Source organism: Triturus cristatus, chromosome 9 (assembly GCF_964204655.1).
Source record: "Triturus cristatus chromosome 9, aTriCri1.1, whole genome shotgun sequence".
NCBI classification, from domain to species: Eukaryota; Metazoa; Chordata; class Amphibia; order Caudata; family Salamandridae; genus Triturus; species Triturus cristatus.
Window position 1 is genome coordinate 343,193,275 of NC_140592.1, and position 24,340 is coordinate 343,217,614.

At 47.3% G+C, this 24,340-nt stretch overlaps 1 protein-coding gene across 1 annotated transcript in view; it reads right to left on the reverse strand.

Moving 5' to 3' along the window:
• ZMYND10 (zinc finger MYND-type containing 10) overlaps positions 1 to 24,340 on the reverse strand; it is a 306,520-nt gene that overhangs the window by 101,657 nt on the left and 180,523 nt on the right. The window lies entirely within an intron of this gene.

Consider the following 24,340-nt stretch of genomic DNA (forward strand, 5'->3'; position numbering starts at 1 on the left):
AGGCAAAATAGAAGATTTCATATTATTTCAATAGAGGCCCTCTTGTGTGGGTATCTTGAAAAGGTACGTACTGTTGGGACAGCCACAGTCTTCAGTGAAGACTCTGATTCATTCCTGTTTTTTAAGACCAAGCTGTCAATGTGTGGTTTCAAGCTAGAACCTGTGCCATCATCCAGAATATAAACATTTTGCTGCATCCTAAGCTTTCTTTCAGTAGAAAGAATACATAGGTATGTCTACTCATTCCAAGATGGAGATGATTACTTGGAGAGCCGAAGAGCCGAAGAGCCAAAGAGGAACACCATACTGGAGAACTACTGATACAGGTGAGCAGTTTTTTGTTCATCTGCATGCATTCCTCCAAATAGCACAATCAGTTAGAACCAACCACTAACCAAATCTGATAGGAGCGTTGAAAAGTAGATCGTTTTTTTTATAATTTATTCAAAAAGACTTTGTTTTTTTTCTTGAAATTTTGTAAGATTTACAAGAGTAACTAAGACATCAGATCAGCATGGAATCCACACACATTAACAGGAATTTGATTACACTATATGGCCCCTCACAGGTACATGTTACGCTTAGAGTCATCAATTTTATAAAAATTGTCCAAGGTTTATGCTTAGAGTTGGGATAATTTAGCATGTAATAGGTAAATGAAGAAAGGCTAGCGAAGGAGAAGAGCACACCATTAAGTGAAAAACGTATGAGATTCAGCAATCTCATGGATAAAATCAGTATTTTCTCTTCGTAGACTGAAAAGCATCTTGCAGTGAATGGACCAGCCATCATGGAAACCACATGATTCCTAAGCTTTCTTTTAAGGTTTTGCAATATCCCCTTCTTCTTCCATCAAGTCCAATAGGCTGCCTCTTCACTGGAGTCTTTGGGAGCCAGATATTAATGAGTCTTAGACTATAGCATAGACAGGGAGGGGGACAAAGAACGAGTGGTGTTGTACAAGTACGGAAAAGCCACTCTCAGGCCTCCTAGATAACACTTCCCTTATCTCTGTCCTGGATAGAAATCGTAGGGTGACCCTTTTAAAATAAATACCGTTTGTTTAGGTCAACCGTGTGAGTTTCCTCGCAATCTCTCTAATTTTTGAAACTTTAATTCATCACTGTTTTAAAGTGTATTTTTTCATTGATAGTTGTTTCACTGGTATATACTACTGCCACCAATACTTACAGTGGATAATTATTCAGCATTGTTGAGGTGGGCTTACATTTGTGAACCAAGAAGGAGTGGGAACAGTAGGGTTACTTAAAATGTTGATCTTGTCGTGGAATCACATCCGTTCTGGAACACCCCCAACCCTCTCAACTGCTGGGAAGGACTTCTGCCACGTTCCACAGTCTATCATCTTTTTGACAACTATTTAACTCCAGGCAGATACCAGCCATGTGCAAATGAAACTTGGTCCTGCTCCATTACAAACAGTCTAGCCCCAACTAAAAGTCAAGGGCAGCTCTAAATTAGATCACAAGCAGCACAATATATATTTCAACGCAAGTTGTCATTTAGGCTTGAGTTTCCTTGGAAGTGTATGATGAAAGTTACTTAATTGTAACAGTAGGTATTCATGATGCACACTTTCCTCACATTCATAATCTGTCAATGCTTCAAAGTAGCTGAGGAGGAGCATATTTTAATAGAAACATGTACATTTATTGTTTTGAAAAAAACTGCTATTCGCTAGAAAAGTGAGAAGCTCTTTGCCTTTGAAAACCCAGAAAGGCCTGTCCAAATGGAGCAGACTCAGTAAACATTTACAGAGAGTAAGTGACTCTGCCATGACATGCATCCTTAGGAAACTACTGCTTTCACGTACTATAACATGGATGGGAACAGGGACTTGAAAGTTTTAAATGATATAGCTCACACAAGGACAGGACAGTTTTACTGCAACCTCCTCTTTGGCTTCATGGGAAGATGTAATACCAGGTCCACTGGTATCCATCAGCACCTACTGAAGGTGAGCTGAACTCTGACATTTGAACAGGGCGGTGATGGGTCACATGCAAGATGGCCTGCAGACAGGGTGTCCAGGATGAGCACCAGTCACTGCACCAGCCACAGACAGAGTCAAAGTCACTCCTCATACAATGTCTGCAAAATTTCAGTCGTTCATCTCCTAACCTAAATAGTCACGAAAAGTGTTCCAGACAGTGTAGCTTTGAGAATTAAGGCATGGACCTCGTGATGCAGTTGCTGTAAATTTAGTACCGGTTCATCCTGATCTTAGGATTCTTCTAGCAATAAGCCATACAGTTAGGACCACTAATCATTCATTTAACTTGGTGTAGAACTAGGTGTTGTCTGCTTTAAATGGTGATCAATGTTATGGGGAAAAAGGATATGTCCCAGAGGGGATATTTAGCTATTGAAGAGTTCAAACAAACAAGAGGGCAGAACCTTGAAAGACCACCAGTCTATGGTGGTAATTTTGCAGGAGGATAGGCACAGCCTTTTACCATGAAAGAAGCACTTGGTGTACATGGTGATAAATGCTGTGCTGAGCTGAAGCATGGCCTTTGTCGCCCAGATCATGTGACTGTTATCTGATATGAAGGAATGCAGTCCGTTGTCATATTGTGACAGCAAACACCTGCCTATAAAATAAGTCTCTATAATAATGATTCTAAAATCTCTGTTAAAAGTGGCCAATTGTTTCAGTGCCTCTACTCAGACCTCATTTATAGGACATTGGGAGTTCAAATTAATCACAGTAAAACCTAACCCAGTGGATTTCCTTAGGTGGTTTTATCCTCGGATTCCAAGATCCAAAGGTGAGAAGGAGGGATAACATATGCTTCTGGCTTTACCATGCATTAAAATAAAAGTTAAGCTTATCCTAAGCTACAAAACTTGGATCGGGCGATCTCCCTCCCTCAATTAAGAATTTTTCTAGCAATTGTGTGCCAGAATTTGTGCAGGGAACAATCTTGAGCCCCAGTGCTACTTCTGTGGGAGATTTAGAATGTTAAATCAGGCACAAACGCCTGTTTCTGCTCAATTTGACTACTACCAACCACCTCAAACTGAGCACACATCAATTGAGTTTCAATATTGTTAGTACCACTGATCTTGGGCAGTAAAAACACTTATCCGAAATGAGTTGAGCACCTTGATTGGCATATGCGGCCTCCAAATAAGTCATGCTTACCCTTTTATGGGGTATCTAAAAAAGTGAGGATTAGTTAGCAGAATGTGCTTTTGACAAAGTCTGTGCATTACGTTTTACCCACAGGAAATGCCAAAACAGGTAGAGCACATGGTCCTAAATCCCTGATACCGAAATATGACAGTCGATGACCACCTGTGAAATCGATAAGTACCCACAGTACCATTCATTCTTTTGACATTAGACGTTTTGTCCTCACTAACTTGGATGAATTCCTGCAAACAATGAAGATGACCTGCTGAATGAAAATTCTTCCAAAACCGCACAAATACTTGTAAAGATCGTTCACAGAGGAGAAGCTACTGGGACCTAAGCATTGCTTGAAGGCAATTTTAATAGCATGTATGTAAGTGGAAGGCAGATTTAGGTTCTCTTTAGCCAAAAGAAAAAGCTGAACTGCAAGTTTGCCAAATTTGTAACCTAAATGCGTGCAGGCCAAAAACAGAGGACCTTAGGGTAGTGTCTTGCCAATGGGCAGAAAAAACAAAAAATGGTCTAGGATAGCTGATGGTGCATGGTTTGGGGACAGGGTCCTTCAGGCAAGAAGGGAACACTCACACTGGCCCCACCTTGGAAAATGTTAATGTCGCAAATTCATTTTAACATGATTTTTCACAAACATCTGGTAAGGACAGGGTAATTTTGAATACACCGACTGTTGTGCTCCTTTGAAGGGTATCGATCTACAACCACACACTTCTGTCAGTTGCAACTTTACTGATGAAAAAAGTGGTTCAGAAATAGACTGAAAGATGACCAAGAGCTTTAACTGGGAGATGAAGATCTTCATGTCAAAGCTGGCCTTCGCATCAAAATGTTTCTCCTGTCTGGCTGTCCCTTTCACCTCAAATGGTGCGTGGAAGCAATTGATAAATCAATCTAGGAGAAAGCAAATGTGGAATAACCTATAAAGAAGAGTCTATGACCATACATAAAAAAGTGAAAGCAAGGAAGATTTTGGTTTGAGTGAGATGAATTAGAAGGTTAGATATATTCAATCAGTAAGTGAAGTCCCTAGCGGCAGAGTTTCCAAGGGTAGAATGATGAAACAATCTGCAAGTCTTACCGAACATTTGCTTGTCCTCAGATGGGCCCCAGAGGAGGAGGAAATGTGGAGATCTTCTGGGATCTTCCGCACATGGCCCTCACAAGTTAGGATAAATAGGAATTGGAGGAAGACACAATCTTCACAGAAATGAAAGAAGCAGCAGAGGCACTACAAATTGAGAACAATATGGACATAAAGGGATTTCAAGAGGAGTTCTTCAAACCTATGAGTAAACCTGATTAGCTATACTGCAGAAGCTGTTTGAGGTGTTAGCTTTCAGCTGGTTCAATATTTTATTTAGGTTCCAGTGGCACAAGTTACATTGAACTGTTTCCCGTTCAAAGTTGGAACAAGACATCATTGGCCCCATCCCCACACCCAGGCCTAAAATATTAAACAACACCCTTCCAACCAATAACCTTACACGTTGTGTGTAGCCTGCTATCCATGAGGGTAAGCGCTTCAGCATCCCACACATGGCTAATAAACACTATACAAATGTTCAATACAATACTAGAAATGAGAAAAGGCTCCTCTCATAAAGGGCAGAGTTGAGTAGCAAAGTCCTGATGACAGCTCCAACGGATGCCCATGCCACCAAGATATTTCTGGTCAAAGTTAGGGGTATGTAAACTTACCAGTGGGTAGGGCTCAATGTATTTAAACTTCAAATGCCGATGACAGCAGGTTGTAGGCAACATCTCTCCAATGTTCTGTGTCAGAAAGACTAAACCAAGTGCCCAGGAATTAGTTAGGCTAGCCCGAGACACGGCTACCGGCTTAAAAGGAAAAGAGTGTAGTTTGATTTTCCAGGCTGGCATCGCTCTGCATACTTTTATATTCTAACGCTTAAGGCAGATTGCAGGTCATATCTCACAATGGAATGAGTTAGCAGGAGGGGGCCAATGGTCTAGGATTCAACAAAGATAGTGTCATGCCCCGTAGTCCTGCCCCCGTGACATTGCGAGCATAAAAGGAGCGTAAACGCTCACGAACGCGCTTAGCGTTCTAGCTTTTGGCCCCATTTCCGTCCGTTCCGCTTGTGCCTGACTTCCGTTTGGTTTTCTTCCGGTTTCTCTGAGCGTTCTCAGTACCGGAGGAAGAATTTGGCTTGCTAGCGATTCCAAAGTTGGTGCATGATCCCGCAGGGCTTTTTTAGTCCACTTCGTGTGCTGGATACATTCTTGAATCTCCCCGCTCCATCGGGAGATTGTTACCGAAGCAGATTTCGGTGTTCCTTCAAAGGCTCCTTCCACCGCGTGTCTCACCTGGGTTTCGGCTATTTCATCCAGCCGGGCAGAGCTCTGGCCATACGCTCTGGACTTGGGAGATAGGAGGCGTGTTAAACCTAGCCTCGTGCTTCTTCCCCATCTATATTGGTTCTTTATTTTTTCTCCAGTTCGTTTCTTACCTTGTATTATCATCCCGTGCTCAGTCCTATCCTCGCTGTTGGCGGGGCCCCACCTGTGTGCTCCTTGCCTGGCATAGCCGGGGTGCCCCGCAGTCCTACAAGAGTCTTTGTCCGGATATTCCACGGGGATACTTGCGTGAACCACTTGGCATTATAGGCTCTTCACGTCAGAACTATGGTAACAGCGCTTTGCGCTGCCCCTGTTTATATATATCCATGTTTGCTATGATATTGTGTGATTAAGGGGGCTACTTAGTTCTCATACTTATTTGGCTGATTATTCCACGCATAGGTACAGAACAAACACCGTTACCCAAGGTGGATTTATACCCAATACGCTCTCAGTTCTACCGTAGCATAGTTGGGGTAAGTGGTATACATTACTAGTATGTGGTTTACAAGTGTAATGAAAACCCCTTTTCTAATATTGTGTTCTTCTGTTGTACAGGACATCCTACATTGACACTATTACATTTATCCACTACCCGCATAGAACTAACCTAATGATGGTATGTGTGACAAGGGGTTTCACTTAAATATCTGGGAGGCATTGCGAATGTGAAGGCTCGATTTAACCCCTCTTTTCCTACAGCTGCATCCAGCCTCAACTATCCCAGACGTGGAGCCCTCAACCCTACTAGAAGTTTTCCCGCCTTTCCTTGTTTTGTTTCCCTGTTTTCCCCTGGTGTGCCATCCGTTACTCTAGAGTCAGATAGAGTCGGAAGGCCATAGGAGAAGGCTGAGGTATTCTCTCCAGATTCCTGACGCTCCTGCGGAAACTCTTGGCAATCATAACAGAACGCTAAGCCAACGTGCTGTGTTCTGCCCGAGCGTCATGGATCTAGGAGCGGTCTTACTGGCCGACGTTGCCGGTATGATTGGCAACCTGCAGGCTGAGACTCAGGCTTTAGCGAATAGAGTAGACGCGCTCCAAAGACAGCAAGGCGTAGCGACCGCGGGAGGTAGTTCAGATGTTCCAACTCCTGTGATACACGTCACTACCCCTCCATCTATTCCCCTAGCCCCTCCAGAGAGGTTCTCTGGGGATGCCGCTAGGTGTGCGGCGTTTCTTAGCCAATGTCAGTTTCATTTTTCGTGTAAGGCTACTTGTTTTCCGTCTGATCAGTCCAGGGTTGCCTTTATGATCTCATATCTTAGTAGGTCGGCAGCTGACTGGGCCATTCCTTTAGTAGATCGAGATGACCCTCTGTTACACAGTTATGCAGCCTTCAAACGTGAATTTCGTAAGTTATTTGATAGACACATGTACACGCATTCAGCTGATACCGAGTTGTTGGCACTGAAACAGGGTAACCACAACTTAGTAGAGTACATTACATAATTCCGCAGATTGGTGGTAGAGTCTAATTGGCCTGAGGAGAAGCGTAGCATCCTTTTTTATAGGGGACTGCGTGACGATTTGAAGGACGCACTATCCCAAATAGTGGACCTGCCTGAGTCCTGTGCCGACCTCATTGACCTGGTGGTCAAGATAGAACATAGGTTACAGGAGAGGAAACAGGAGAAGGGAAGATTTCAACCCAGTTATGTGTCCACCAGAGATAAAAAGACCGATTCCCCTAAGGGTATAGAGGAAAGGGAGCCCATGCAGATAGGGGTAGTGAAGGGTCCATTGACGCCCGAGGAAAGGCAAAGAAGACAAGTCAATAGACTCTGTCTTTATTGTGGTAAGGCTGGCCATTTTCTGCGGTTCTGTCCGATTAAGCCGACTCAGACCTTGAAGTCGGGAAACTAGAGAGCCCGGGGTCCTGTGAGACAAGAATCCCGGGTAGTTCTGGATGTACGGTCTCCTCCTCTGAGTACGACACCACACCCACCACACATCTGTATGTATCCACGTTTCTATCCTTCCAACAACATGGTATTCACGTAGCAGTCATGAGAGATTCGGGGGCTTCCGGGAACTACATGGATTCTGATTGGGCAAGAGAGAACCTAATACCTTGCATAAGAAAAGAATCAGCGAACAAAGTTACCACTATAGATGGTAGTCCCCTTGTTTCAGGGCCAGTAACACATCGTACGGTTCTGCTTCACATGAGTATAGACCCCGATCATCACGAAGACATCGAATTTGACTTAATCCGGTCTCCTCAAATTACAGTGCTCTTGGGCATCCCATGGTTGAAGTTCCATAATCCGGTGATAGATTGGGAGAAATCCACTCTGGTGTTTCGTGCTACCACTGGTCAGGATTCTTTGATTGCAAGCGCTCCGGTAAACCTTGATTCAGACCAGGATGAACCCTCTCCGGAGTTACCCTCTTGCTATCAGGATTTAAGGACAGTTTTTGATCCCAAAGAAGCCGATGTTCTTCCCCCGCATAGGGTGTATGATTGTCGTATAGACCTTGAGACAGGAGCCAGAATTCCCTGTAGCCGGATATATGCCCTGACAGAAAAGGAAAATCTATACCTGAGAGAGTACTTAGACACCATGTTAGATAAAGGATTCATTCGTCCCTCACGCTCTCCTGCCTCTTCTGCGTTATTTTTCATACCGAAGCGAGAAGGGGGTCTTCGCTGTTGTATTGACTACAGAAGACTTAACCTCGTTACCATTAAGAATCGGTATCCTTTGCCCCTCATCGCCTCCCTCCTTGACAGAGTGCGTGGAGCCCAGTTTTTCACTAAGCTGGACTAGCGGGGCGCCTACCACCTAGTGCGTGTCAAGGAGGGAGACGAATGGAAAACGGCCTTTTGCACTAAGTATGGGTTGTTTGATTACCTTGTAATGCCCTTTGGGCTTTGTAACGCTCCAGCAGCGTTCCAATTTTTCATCAACGAGGTGCTCAGGGACATGCTTGACGAGTTCGTGATCGCCTACATCGACGATCTCTTGATTTTCTCATCTTCCATGGCTGAACATACCCACCATGTCCGTAAGGTGTTGGAACGCCTTCGTGACAACCACCTATATTGTAAGTTAGAGAAGTGTACCTTTCATTCCCAAGAAGTCCCCTTTTTGGGGTTTGTAGTGTCTCCCTGGGGTCTTGCTATGGATCCTGTCAAAGTCAAGGCTGTTCTCTCCTGGCCAGCGCCCTGTGCTGTTAAATACCTGCAGAGCTTTCTGGGTTTCGCCAATTTCTATAGGCGGTTTATACGGAGCTTTTCGGAATTGGCTAATCCCCTCACCGCACTCTTGAAGAAGGGAGTTCCGTACGTATGGGCTAAGGAGGCTGATGACTCCTTTCAACGGCTCAAATGGGCTTTCACGCAAGCTCCCGTCTTACGCCATCCGGATCCCGCCTTATCTTTCGTGGTGGAGGTGGACGCCTCTCAAGTAGCGGTGGGAGGTGTATTGAGTCAAGTGGATCCTATCATAGGTCAATGTCACCCGGTGGCCTATTTTTCTCATAAGTTCACCCCCGCTGAATACAACTATGCGGTAGGAGACAAAGAGCTTCTTGCGGTAAAGAAGGCCTTTGAGGAATGGAGGCAATATCTGTTGGGCGCCCGTTATCCTGCTGTGGTGTACACCGACCATCGTAATCTCCAATATTTGTAATCAGCCAAAGCCTTGTCAATGCGTCAATTACGCTGGTCACAATTCTTCTGTGAGTATGACTTCACCATACAATACAGGCCTGGACGACGGAATGGCAAGGCTGATGCCTTATCCCGACTGGGTTTCTCACAACCGGACGAACCATCTGAGTCGCCTAACATAATCGCTAGAGAAGCCATCATAGGAGGGGTGCTCTCCGAGAAGGGGTTCCAGAGTCTGATCAGACAGGGCCAATCCGCAGTGGAAATGCAGACTCTGGTGGGCTCTCATGAAACAACTGTCAAAGAGGGGTATGTTTGCGTTCAAGGTGGAGTGGTGTTGCCAACCCGAGAATTGCAAGAACAGGTTCTGAAGTGGTATCATTCACATCCCATGGCAGGCCATCCGGGGATAAAGAAGACCGCCAAGGCGATTCGGGAACGCTTTTGGTGGCCTAAAATGCTGGAAGACATAGAAATGTATGTGAAAACCGGTCATGTAAGCGCTCAAACCAAGGTATCCCGTCAAAACCCAGTGGGCCTGCTTTTACCGCTGGCCACCCCACCTGGTCCCTGGCATACGGTGTCGCTTGATTTTATTGTAGAGTTGCCGACCACGGCGAAAAGGAACAATACATTGTTGGTGGTTGTGGATCTTTTCACTAAGTCCGCTCACTTCGTCCCTTTGGGTGGGTTACCTACTGCTGCTGAATTGGCTTCGGTGTTTTTACATCAAGTAGTTCGCCTCCATGGATTCCCATCTGTCTTGATTTCGGATAGGGGGACCCAATTTGTGTCTCGATTTTGGAGAAATGTATGTTCCTTGCTCCAGATAGACGTTAGGTTGTCTTCTAGTCATCATCCTCAGTCAGATGGTCAGACTGAGAGGGTCAACCAATGTTTTGAGCAATACATCAGAACTCAGGTCCTCCATTCCCCCTCCGATTGGGATAAGTGGGTGTGGGTAGCGGAAATAGCGTACAACAGCCCACATTCCTCTATCTCTCACACACCCTTCTTTTGCTCTTCTGGCTTTCACCCCAAGCTATTGCCATCCGGGGTTTCCCTTGACAGCCCTACTCCGGCAGCTGCTGCTCTGGTTCTGAAACTTAGGGATATACACAGAGAGACTGGGGAGAACTTAGACCTGGCCAAAGTGAAGTATAAAGAGGGGCGGACCTACACAGGTGTTTGGAACCTATCTATGCTCCGGGGGATAAGGTGTGGCTTTCCACCAAATACATGACACTGAGTGGTCCTCGCAAGTTCAACCCTAAGTTCATTGTTCCCTACAAGGTGTTGAAAGTGATCAACCCGGTGGCCCTTAAATTGGAACTACCTACCGCCTTCAAGATCCACCCCGTTTTCCATGTCTCCTTGATAAAACCTGTTGTGCCGGGTACCAAGATACCCCGAAAACCCACTCCTGTTACTGTTCAAGATACAGAGGAATATGAGGTTGAGGCCATTATGGACTCTCGTACAGTAGGGAAATCTCTCCAGTACCTTGTTCATTGGAAGGGGTATGGGGTGGAAGAACACACTTGGGAACCAGCTTGTAATGTGCACGCTCCCAGGCTGGTTCGCCTTTTTCACCAGAGACATCCAGAGAAACCTAAATGGTTGGGGGACCATTGTGAGGGGAGTGTGCTGTCATGCCCCGTAGTTCTGCCCCCGTGACATTGCGAGCATAAAAGGAGCGTAAACGCTCACGAACGCGCTTAGCGTTCTAGCTTTTGGCCCCATTTCCGTCCATTCCGCTTGTGCCTGACTTCCGTTTGGTTTTCTTCCGGTTTCTCTGAGCGTTCTCAGTACCGGAGGAAGAATTTGGCTCGCTAGCGATTCAAAAGTTGGTGCATGATCCCGCAGGGCTTTTTTAGTCCACGTCGTGTGCTGGATACATTCTTGAATCTCCCCGCTCCATCGGGAGATTGTTACCGAAGCAGATTTCGGTGTTCCTTCAAAGGCTCCTTCCACCGGGTGTCTCACCTGGGTTTCGGCTATTTCATCCAGCCGGGCTGAGCTCTGGCCATACGCTCTGGACTTGGGAGATAGGAGGCGTGTTAAACCTAGCCTCGTGCTTCTTCCCCATCTATATTGGTTCTTTATTTTTTCTCCAGTTCGTTTCTTACCTTGTATTATCATCCCGTGCTCAGTCCTATCCTCGCTGTTGGCGGGGCCCCACCTGTGTGCTCCTTGCCTGGCATAGCCGGGGTGCCCCGCAGTCCTACAAGAGTCTTTGTCCGGATATTCCACGGGGATACTTGCGTGAACCACTTGGCATTATAGGCTCTTCACGTCAGAACTACGGTAACAGCGCTTTGCGCTGCCCCTGTTTATATATATATCCATGTTTGCTATGATATTGTGTGATTAAGGGGGCTACTTAGTTCTCATACTTATTTGGCTGATTATTCCACGCATAGGTACAGAACAAACACCGTTACCCAAGGTGGATTTATACCCAACCGTAGCATAGTGGGGGTAAGTGGTATACATTACTAGTATGTGGTTTACAAGTGTAATGAAAACCCCTTTTCTAATCTTGTGTTCTTCTGTTGTACAGGACATCCTACATTGACACTATTACATTTATCCACTACCCGCATAGAATTAACCTAATGATGGTATGTGTGACAAGGGGTTTCACTTAAATATCTGGGAGGCATTGCGAATGTGAAGGCTCGATTTAAGCCCTCTTTTCCTACAGCTGCATCCAGCCTCAACTATCCCAGACGTGGAGCCCTCAACCCTACTAGAAGTTTTCCCGCCTTTCCTTGTTTTGTTTCCCTGTTTTCCCCTGGTGTGCCATCCGTTACTCTAGAGTCAGATAGAGTCGGAAGGCCATAGGGGAAGGCTGAGGTATTCTCTCCAGATTCCTGACGCTCCTGCGGAAACTCTTGGCAATCATAACAGATAGCCTAAGGCATTTCGAGCAATCTTAATGTGGTAGGGGTCGTTTTATTATTCCTGGCTGACAGGTCACAGCATATTTTCATCTTCTAATGCCAATAGCAACAAATTTCTGGACACACCTCCGCAATGGGAAGGGTCAGCAGGACGGGACCAATTGGCTAGGATTCAGCAAGGCTAGCCCAAGACATTACAACCAGCTTTAATGTGGTTGGGGTAGCTTTATTTGTCCTGGTTGGCAAGGCTCAGCATACTCTCATCTTCCAAAGCTGATAAAGCTAGAATATAGAACATGTGTTGGTAATGGGAACATTTAGCAGGACGGCATCGAATGCCAACGAATCAGCAAGGGGAGGATGAGACCCTGTGATCAGCCATTGAGTGGCAAGGGCAGAACTGAGTTACTTAACTGTAACTCCATTTCTCAGGAGTTGAAATTTTTCATATAACCAAATGCTTGATTCATACCTGGTTGTCAGGTAATCTTAAATAGCAGAAAGAAGTGTTAAAACAGCAATAGGCCTAAACAACAGTGTTTATTTAGTAGCAAATACACCTCATTTAAAACAATCTGAACTTCAGCCCAAGGGTTGGAAGTGTTAGCTCTCCTACTCCCCCAAAGGCTACCATTGCTCAGATTTCATAGCACAAAGTGTGGGAACAGTATATAAAAATGAGCCTCTAACTGGGGAGGAGGGAGAGTTGTATGTTAATATATGAAAGATCAGAAATGCTGGAGACCTGAATTACAGGTAAGTAACTAATTTCTTCTCAAGCATTGGGTCTTTCATATATTTACATTTTTTATTAAGAACAGTAAAGTATGCAAAAAAGTGATGGATGGAATGCTTGAATTAATCTCAGCCACTGGCAATTACTCTGGCCTCATCCCAATGCATCGTTATATTGCACACTATGCCATTTCAGTTTGGACCCAGGCATATGCACATCATCCTTGACCCTGCTTGAATGGGAACAGTCCAGCCCGGACAGCTAAGCCAGGTCCTCCCTGAACTGGAACACAAGCAATCTAGGACCGGTTTTGCTCTAGTTAGCACTCATCAGCCAGGTATAGCTTGGATTCAGTGACACAGTGTGCACTGGACCCACATCTGGGCATTCCTGTCCCACTTAGGGTGACAGACTGAAGTACACAAAAAAGTGATGGATTGAATGCTTGATTAATCTCAGAAGTAGGGCCGGGACTGATTTGCATTTGGCTGGGTCCAAACTGAGGTAGACTGGGATGAAGCCCCATATATTTACTAGTGGCTGAAATTAATTGAAGCATTCCATGCCAGCGTTAGTTTCTATCAGTCTAGTGGATTCTGAACAGGCAGAGGGGCTCAACAAATGTCCTTTCATAAACTGTTTTATGATTCTTTGAGAGAACAGACTGGATGAGCTGTCTCCTGTTCCTCTAAATCTAGCTAAGGTCACTAATTGGACACATACTGATGATTTTTTGAGATTGCACTTGGCTAGTTCCAACAAATATGAAATTATTTTGTATGGCTGCATATCGCATTAGTGAAAACCTTTGCTTTAGCACCAGACACAAAAACGCTTCCACTTGGCATTATAGGTCTTCACTGTGGCTGGTACCCATGCCAGGATGTTTCTACATTCATTCAGCAGATCCAAGAGACCAAACCGTAAGTAGTTAGGTATCATACGTTCAGGCTCAGAAACTTGAGGTTGTGACGGAGTATTTTTCCGCTGTGTCTGGAGAGGATCCTGGTGTCCGGTTCTCATGGGGCAACATCCCCATTTTCAAGGGGTGAGAATATCTGCCATTTAACGATATTAACACAGTGATTTGAGGTTTGCCATCAATGGGGGGCCTTAGTGGTATTGTTTACCTAACTGTAGTATATGTGTATATTAATACCTGCACAATAGTCGCTACTGCAACTATGGCAGAGCTTCTATACGGATATGAGATTGCCTGTACATATGCCCTACCATTTTGACACGTATGCCATGGACAAAAAAGAACTCCTTTATTCCATAATTGTATTCTGTTTGTTCGTCTAGTTGAACAAGTTACTTACCTTCGGTAACGCTTTTTCTGGTGGATACAGTATCTGCCTGTGGATTCCTCACCTTGTGAATATCCCCTGCGCCAGCATTCCACGGAACTTTTCTTCCCCAGCATTCCACGTTGACGTGGGCGACGTCACAATACATCGGCTCCGCACGCGACTCCGTGCGACGTCATCGGAGCCATAAGAAGCCCACGTCGGCGTGATGACGTCAGTTCCACCCATTTTTTCCGTGCCTTCGAGGCGAACAGGTGAACCAACGACAATCCCAAGTATACACAGTATATAGAAAAACCAATACATATGCATAGCATACAAAACAAAGGAATGCTAATCAAACAAGCATTACCTACAAATGTACAAGAGAAAATATAAGCATTTCAAACAAGACCAATTTCATGGTATACAAAAGGTGGACAACGGGGAGGCGGGTAGGTTGGTGAGGAATCCACAGGCAGATACTGTATCCACCAGAAAAAGCGTTACCGAAGGTAAGTAACTTGTTCTTCTGATGGATACATCTGCCAGTGGATTCCTCACCTTGTGAATAGATTCCCACAGCAGTCCCCACTCCCGGAGGAGGGTGTCCACCTTCCTATACCAGAAAGTCTTGCAAGACAGAGCGCGCGAAGTGGCCCTCCCTCCTCATCTCAGAGTCCAAGCAATAATGCTTTGCGAAAGTATGGAGGGAGGCCCAAGTCGCGGCCTTACAAATATCTGCCACAGGAACACCCCGGGCCAGAGCAGATGTTGAAGACTTAGCTCTAGTAGAGTGAGCACGAATACCCTCAGGAGGAGTCTTACCAGCCAAGGCGTAGCAGATCTTGATGGTCAGTATAATCCACCTTGACAACGTGCGCTTGTGCACCGCTCTACCTTTAGAACGACCAACGTAGCCAATAAAAAGCTGGTCATCAACACGAAAGTCCTTGGTCCTGTCCAAATAAAAACTCATAGCCCTCTTCGGGTCAAGGCGATGGAGTCTTTCTTCCTCTTTGGAAGGATGAGGGGGTGGATAAAAAACAGGGAGGGTAATAGACTGCCCCAAATGGAAAGGAGTAACAACTTTTGGCAGGAAAGCAGCCCTGGTCCTGAGAACCATCCTTTCAGCATGTAAGGTAAGAAAAGGAGGTTTGGAACTAAGAGCTTGAAGCTCACTTACCCTCCTTGCCGAGGTTATGGCTACAAGAAAAACCACCTTAAAGGACAACAGCCTCAAAGGACAATTATGAAGAGGCTCAAATGGGGACCCCATTAAAAAGGTTAAGACAAGATTAAGGTCCCACTGAGGCATTACAAATGGAGTAGGAGGAAACATGTTTGTAAGGCCCTTGATGAACCTCAGAACAACCGGAGATTTAAATAACGAAGGTTGATCTGGAAGGCACAGAAATGCCGATAAGGCCGAAAGGTAGCCCTTGACCGTGGCCACAGCACAGCCCTGCTGAGCCAAGGAAAGAGCAAACTGAAGCACATCAGAAAGATGAGCCTTTAAAGGGTCAATGGACCTCTCTCCACACCACTTTACAAACTTAGACCACCTGTAGGAGTATATGGACTTGGTGGAGTGTCGCCTGGCCGATAAAATAACGTCCACCACATCAGGTGGGAGAGAGAAGGAACTCAGGTTGCCCCGTTCAATCTCCAGGCATGAAGGTGTAAGCTCTGGAGGTGGGGGTGTAGAACCTGCCCCTCCGACTGCGAGAGGAGGTCTGCCCTCAGAGGGAGACGGAGCGGAGGGCACAAGGAGAGGTGGAGAAGATCTGTGTACCACACCCTTCTTGGCCAGTCCGGGGCGACCAAAATGACTTGGGCCCGGTCTTGGCGAATCTTCCTCAGAACCCGAGGAATCAAGGGTATGGGAGGAAACGCGTAAAGGAGTCGTGAGCTCCAACTCAACTGAAACGCGTCCCCCAACGCCCCCTGCATCGGACACTGGAGACTGCAGAATGACGGGCAGTGCGCGTTCTCTCGGGTGGCAAACAGGTCCACCCAAGGAGTCCCCCACGTCCGAAAGACGTGACGAACCACCTCCGGATGGAGCCTCCACTCGTGGTCGGCGGAGAACTGCCGACTGAGACTGTCCGCACGCACGTTCAGCACCCCGGCCAGATGATTTGCCATCAGACAAATCCGATGGTCCTGAGCCCAGGACCACAGCCGCAGGGCCTCTCTGCAGAGACAAAGAGACCCTACCCCTCCCTGTTTGTTTATATACCACATCGCGGTCGTGTTGTCCGTTAGGACTTGAACTGACTGACCGCGAAGGGAAGGGAGAAAGGCCTTGAGTGCCAAACAAATCGCCCGCAATTCCAGAAGGTTGATATGAAACAACCTCTCCTCTGGAGACCAAAGACCCTTGATCTCCAGATCCCCCAGATGAGCCCCCCACCCTAGGGTGGAGGCATCCGTTATCACTGTGGCCACCGATGGAGGTAGATGGAAAGGCTTTCCTTGGGACAGATTGCCCTCCACGCTCCACCAAGACAGATCCGCTGCAGCTTCTCCGGAGATCTTGATCGACTCCCCGAGATCCCCGTTGTGCTGATACCACTGCTTGCGGAGGCACCACTGGAGCGCCCTCATGTGCCAGCGTGCATGGTTGACCAACAGAATGCAGGAAGCGAATAGACCGAGCAGGCGAAGGACCTTCAGAACTGGAACAACCGCTCCACTGTGGAATAAAGGGACCATCTCCTGAATGTCGAGAATCCTTTGAGGAGGAGGGAATGCTCGACACACAGTAGTGTCCAGTACTGCCCCTATAAACAGGTTGCGTTGAGAGGGCACCAGGTGAGACTTGGGCACATTGATCGAAAAACCCAAGTCGAATAACAGCTGAGCTGTCACCTGCAGATGACGCTGCACCATCTCTGGGGACTCTGCCTTCAGAAGCCAGTCGTCCAGGTAGGGGAAAACCGGAATCCCCGACCTCCTGAGATGAGCAGCCACCACTGCCATCACCTTTGTGAAGACTCGAGGTGCAGTAGTAAGACCAAACGGGAGGACCGCAAACTGATAATGCTGCGACCCAACCGTAAAACGGAGATACTTCCTGTGCGACTTCAGGATTGGGACATGGAAGTACGCGTCCTGCAAGTCGAGCGACACCATCCAGTCTCCTTGCTGCAACGCTTGAAGAACCTGCGCAAGGGTCAGCATCTTGAACTTCTCCTGTTTCAGGTAAAAATTCAAGATTCTGAGGTCCAGAATCGGACGCAATCTGCCGTCCTTCTTGGGGATCAGGAAATACCGGGAGTAGCATCCCTGACCCCTTTCCTGCTCCGGAACCACCTCTATTGCGCCCTTCTGAAACAAAGCTTGAACTTCTTTCTGCAGGAGAAGCAGGTGGTCCTCCGAGCAATAACCTTGGCAAGGAGGGTAAGGGGGAGGAAACTCCCGAAAGGGAAGGGCGTACCCAGTCTCTACGAGGTTCAAAACCCAAAGGTCGGTTGTAACAGATTTCCAACCCCGTAGAAAGTAGGACACCCGACCCCCCACAGGTCTTACATGATCCGGAATGGGGGATCTAGGGCTGCTTCCCTGAAGCCTCATTTGGAGCAGAGGAGGAGGAGGAAGAAGAGGGGTTACGACCAGAACCTCTCCGACCCCTTTGCTTCCCTCTATAGGAGCGATAGAGGGGATTTTGCTGCTGCTGTTGTTGCTGCTGTTGTTGTGGCTGTCGGAAGGAGCGAAAGGATGACCTTCCGAATCCCCTAGCCTTACGGAAAGTTGAACCTCTCACAGGAACCTGCAGACCCAAGGACTTCGCCGTTAACCTACTGTCCTTAAAACGTTGAAGAGCAGAATCTGCCTTCTCCCCAAACAACTTTTGTCCATCAAAGGGCAGATCCACCAGCGTGGCCTGGACATCTGCAGAAAACCCTGAGGAACGGAGCCAAGCTTGTCTCCTTGCGGCAATGGACGACCCCATAATCCTCGCCACAGAGTCCGCCGTATCCAGCCCAGACTGGATCACCTGCCTGGCAGCTGCCTGAGTGTCCGCCACAACCTCCATGAAGGACGACTTATCCCCCTCAGGTAACTTAGGGGCCAGAGTTTTTATAGAGTCCATCAGGGCATGAACATAACGCCCCAGCAAGCACGTAGCATTTGATGACTTCAACGCCATACTTCCTGAGGAGAAAGACTTTTTGGCCGCCTGATCAACTTTCTTTGACTCCCTATCAGCAGGAGATTGGGGGAAAGCACCCGAAGCATGTTTAGAACATGAAGCCTGCACCACTAGGCTCTCCGGAGAAGGATGCGTGGATAAAAAATCCGGGTCTCCTGGCGCAACCCTGTATCTCCTTGCCACCTGCCTGCAAACTGCTGGAGCTGACAGAGGCTTCTTCCACACCTCCAACACTGGTTCCAAGAGAGCCTCATTGAAAGGTAGCAAAGGCTCCGAAGCCGACGTCGGGGAGTGCAACACCTCTGTGAGCAGATTGGACTTGTACTCCACAGAGGGCAGCTGCAGATCTAACAACTCCGCGGCCTTCTTGATCACAACATGGTAGGGCGCCAATTCCTGTGGTGGAGAAGACCTTGAAGAAGCATGCTCCCACTCCGGGGTGGTATCCAAACCACTTGCTACCTCTATACCTCCAAACTCATCCGAAGAAGAGTCGACCTCACCTTCTTCCACCTCAGCACGAAATCGTTCCTCCTCCAAAACCCTTTGGGCCTCACGCCTCGATCGATTCCGGGGAGCCGGCGTCGTCGACGTCGTACGCGGCGTCGGTGGAGCCAAAGGCATCGGCGTCGGAGGCGCTACAGGTGGAGTCGACGGCGCCGGATGCGGCGTCGATGGAGCCGGCCTCGGCGTCAAAGAAGGCTCCGAAGATTGACCATCCATCCGAGGTCGAGCCGGATTCCCAACCGGCGCCGGAAACTGCCAAGAAGGCGCCATCGGCATAAAAGGCAGAAAAGGAGCCTGAGCGTATTGCTGCGGCACCCCCAGAGAAAACGCCATCGGACCCACGGGACCTGCTGGTGCTCCGGATGGGAAAGATGCTCTCTGAAAAATGCCATACATGGCATTCAGAAATCCCGAAGGATCCGTACCTGGAGCCGGGAATTGGGGATAAGGAACTGCCCCTGTATCCTCCTGTGGAGCCACCGGCGTCGGCTCCTCCGAATCCTCCACCGGAACAGCGGAGTCATCAGGCACCGGGACAGACTCTTCCTGCTCCTGCTCCACATCAGATTCCACCCGACCCGGAGTCGAAGCCTTGGACGGCGCCGGCGACGGCGTCGGGGAACAAGCCAGAGTCCGCTTCGGAGAGGGAGACTTCGAAGACTTATCCGGAGAAGACGAAGGAGACAAGACCTTGCTCTGATGTCGACGAGGCGAAGCCGACCTCGACCTCTTAGACTTCGAGGACCGACGCCGAGAAGAATGCTTCCTCTTCTTATGGTGCTTCTTCGACTTCGACGACCTCGAAGTCGAAGACTCCCGCCTGGACTTCTCCTTTTTCCTCCCTCTCTTCTCCTCACCGATCTTCTTCATGAAGAGTTTGGTCTTCCTCTCCTTCAGTGCTTTAGGGTTCATGCTCCTACAGCACCCGCACTCATCCACATCATGATCAGAGGAGAGACACCATAAACAATTCTGATGCGGATCCGTCATGGACATCAGGCCTCCGCACTCCCTACAGGGCTTAAAGCCCGACTTCCTCGTCGAAGACATACCGATTTTAACACGAATACACCACTAGATTACAAAGTATCTAGAGAGCACTGGGAAAAAACCGTTGCGCGTCGACGGCGCGGAAAAAAGGGAACTGACGTCATCACGCCGACGTGGGCTTCTTATGGCTCCGATGACGTCGCACGGAGTCGCGTGCGGAGCCGATGTATTGTGACGTCGCCCACGTCAACGTGGAATGCTGGGGAAGAAAAGTTCCGTGGAATGCTGGCGCAGGGGATATTCACAAGGTGAGGAATCCACTGGCAGATGTATCCATCAGAAATACAAATATTTGTATGTATGTTTCTCATAGCTCACTCATAGTCACACAGATCGTTTGCCAAAGGTATGATGCAGACTATCACGAGCACTTGGCCACCCAATGGGAGATCCAGGTCTGATTACAATATAATGTTACTAATTTTTTTAAATGTACCCTTGACACTATCGTACTTTCTTACTTTTGTCGTTCCAGAGTACTACTCCTTGACCTTTCTAGTGGCACTAGATTAATTCAGGCCACTGGATCCATTTTACTTTTTTATTTTCTAAATAACTCTATCGATTGGTCCTGAAGAAGCGCTTTGGATCTCCTCCAGAGACCGCGAAATAGCGCGAAACTTGTTGGCCTAAAGTATAATCCATTAGGGACATTCTAAATAACTAGATACAGAGGGACATAACACCCCTCACAGCAGCACTCATTTCTTAGCACTTTTTTAACAATGACAGAGGGTTCACTTTTTTAGTAAAATTCCTATACTCCCTCCAGTCATTTTTTAAACCACACATTTAGGACTTCACTGCCACTTACCTCCACGCACCCACACAGCTTTATCAAAAAGATCTCCGATAAAGTGACCTTTCAGGGGACCCGTAGGGCATTGCAGCACCGGCCCGACGAGGAGCACCAGCCCGATGATGAAGCATGACATCCTTCGGGGTGTGTGAGGGCATCATGATAAGGACACACTGTCCCCCACTTATAGAGTAGTAGAACGACTTTAGGTATTCTTCCCTTTTCACTTATAGGAACTTTGACTGTAATTTGTTTAAAGTGTCTACTTTGGGAGCACGAGTCACTGGACCTCCCAATAGCTCCCTGTGTCCCCCCTCTTTGTTTATATAGTGCCATGTAAGACCATCAGCCCATGACCAAAGGCTTAGTTGCCATCCTATTCAATGACACCATCAGCTGCACCCCCTACAGAAATAGCCCCACTAGCTACAGGGAATACGTCCCATTCAAGATACACATCACAGCTAACTTTTCTCTGGGTGAATCGTCATATAAAGATCACTAGAACCACACACTTATTTAGCTAACAGCATCACAAAATTTGGTGCACCCTTTATGAAGAAAGCCACCACCTTCCTCCTCCTCATATACCTTAACTTTCACCTAGAATACCGCACTAACCTAAACTCTATGGCCCTTCTAGAGAACCCCAGAAACCTAGGCCTCACCCAGCACATAACCAAATCCACCCATACTGCTGAACACATACTGGCCCCGATTTTCTCCTCAATCAGCAACATCACAAGTCAACAAGGCAGCAGCTATGATCTGGACAGACCATGCTCTTATCAGTTTCAGCTTACCAATCCTGGACCACCACAGACCTACCAACATCGGACCCTGCCTACAGCAGCTTGACAAGCATCACTGAAGAGGACTGGGCTTCCACCTTCTGTGTGAACTGGCAAGAGTACTCCAGCAACTTGCTGAAAGTCATCAAGAACTCCACATGTGGATCACTGCATGTGCTGACCTCCTGACTCCCCTCAAGCACACCGCAATGGCAAAAGCCAGACCACAGGCCAGCTGGCAAACAGAGAAGCTCAGGCTGACTAACTGCCACTGCAAGCAACTGGAGCCCAAGTGAAGAACAAGCCAAGACAGCATAGATAAAGACATCTTCAAATCTGCACAAAGACCACCAGCAGATATGGAACACAAAGCACACAGTTCTTGCAGACCTCATTAATGCCGACTCAAACACCAGCAAGGAAATCTTCACCATCAAAGATTTCACAGGTCCTACTGAATCCTCCAGCAACATCAGCCCCTCGCAAACCTGTGCAACAAGCACTCGGAATTCTTCTGTAATGAAATCAACTCAATATACAGCAACTTCAACTATCAATCAGCAGCACCACTTTCTAGTTCGTCACAAGTAACCCAATGGCATTCCTGATGGTGAATGTCAGCTTGGACATGTGTACACCCAATTAAAACTTTTGGAGGGCAAGTTGATCTTTTTATGTGTCATTAAACTGCACTTGTAGCCTTTCTGAGCTAGATATCATGATCAAGTCCAGCACTTTAATAGAGTCACTAATGTCTTTAACAGCTAAGGAAGCATTGAAGTTGGTTGTTGACCCTGCTTGAAGCCAGGAAACTGTGCCACCCGCAGGAGCTCCCCTTACCTTATCGGAGTGTGAAGATGGGCTTGGGTATACAACACCTAATTATAACACAAGTCTCTCAGAATGTTTATATGCCTTGCACAGTAAATTGTCTACTTTAAACGGTGGAGGGACAGAGAGAAATTGCTATGGAGTCAAGTCAAGGTTCTGAACCTGTTCTGGGAACCTGGAGGGTTGCACCAAACATGGCTTCATTGCAGTCCACACCTTGGGTGAATCATGTACAGTAGAAGTGCAAGCGTACCAAGATCTCATGAATAAATAGCGTGCTCAGACATTTTTACCCGTGTCAGGGAGAGAGTTGTTCATAGACCCCTCTCATGTAAAACTCCACAGTTACTTGAACCTCAAATCATTATATTAACATTTAGAGTGCTTGTCAGGTGCATGTATGTTTAGTGAATGTGCAGCACATCCATGGTAGGGTGAGAGTCTGAATACTGGGAACAGTGGGGTCCATTTTGATTTACCCCTGGTTCAGCATGGTAGAAGATAGGATGGATGCATCTGCTCAGACAGTGGAAATGTATTGACGCAAGCCAATGAAGTGAGGGAGGATCCAGACATGGCTCCCCTCAGAAATTCAGTAAGGACCATGCTAGCATAGGGCTGCTGATTATTTATTTGTGGTCACTGCCTTTTTGTAGATGGGTAAGGCGTGCAACTGCTGTTTTATATGGTTTATTTTGAGGCAGTTTCTAGGCAGGGCCTCCTCATTTGTCTGTCTCTGATTATTGCATCAGGAAAGATGATGACAGACATGTATAGAAACCTCGCGCTTGATTGCGCTCATATTTTTAATACTTTTGCTTCAAGCCTGCATGATTGCTGCATTCTGTAAGACCTATCACCTTGTAAATGTGTCCAGAAGCCCAGCATGGGGAGCGTGTGATCACCACATGTGCTCCGCACTGATTGGCTATGTGTTCCTAACTCATGTGGCATCTGACTTTATGGTGTTTTCCAAAGCGCACGTATCCCCTCGGACCATGTGTGCTTTGTTTGGGCCAATCTCCTCTGACCATTGTGATGTTGCTGTGCCTATATAATCAAGAATTTCCTGCAGGTGTGTTTCCCTGCCAGCCATGCACCCTCCCACCTGTGACCCATCAATCAGAGATCTCGGGCCTAGGTTGCAGAGCCTGATTGACTACATACTTGCATGTCGAGGTAGATGTGGAGTTCTGGATGGGTCATTTTAATATTAGGGATGACAGTTCATTTTTATCGATAAACACATCAATATCAATATTAACACAAACTCAAACTGGTTCTGGTTCATATATATATATTGCAAAAACAACAATTGATGGACAGAATGCAGAACAATGTCATACATTCACCCCAGTACAGAGATCTGGGCCTAAATCCATCGTTTTTTTGCTCACCATGCCGTTCCAGTTTGAACCCAGCCATATGCAAATCAGTCTTGACCCTGTGCCTCATGGGAACAGTCCAGCCCGAACTGCCAAGCCAGGTCCTCCCTGGACTGGAAACAAGCATCCTAGGACCGGTTTCGGGGTTTCACCCCTCTTCAGCCAGGATAGCTTGATTCCAGTGGCATGGAGAGCAAGGGACCCACGTCTGGGCATACCCTTCCCTCTCGGGGTGACAAATGCAAAAACAACAATTGATGGACAGAATGCAGAACAATGTCATACATTCACCCCAGTACAGAGATCTGGGCCTAAATCCATCGTTTTTTTGCTCACCAGCCGTTCCAGTTTGAACCCAGCCATATGCAAATCAGTCTTGACCCTGTGCCTCATGGGAACAGTCCAGCCCGAACTGCCAAGCCAGGTCCTCCCTGGACTGGAAACAAGCATCCTAGGACCGGTCTCGGGGTTTCACCCCTCTTCAGCCAGGATAGCTTGATTCCAGTGGCATGGAGAGCAAGGGACCCACGTCTGGGCATACCCTTCCCTCTCGGGGTGACAAATGCAAAAACAACAATTGATGGACAGAATGCAGAACAATGTCATACATTCACCCCAGTACAGAGATCTGGGCCTAAATCCATCGTTTTTTTGCTCACCATGCCGTTCCAGTTTGAACCCAGCCATATGCAAATCAGTCTTGACCCTGTGCCTCATGGGAACAGTCCAGCC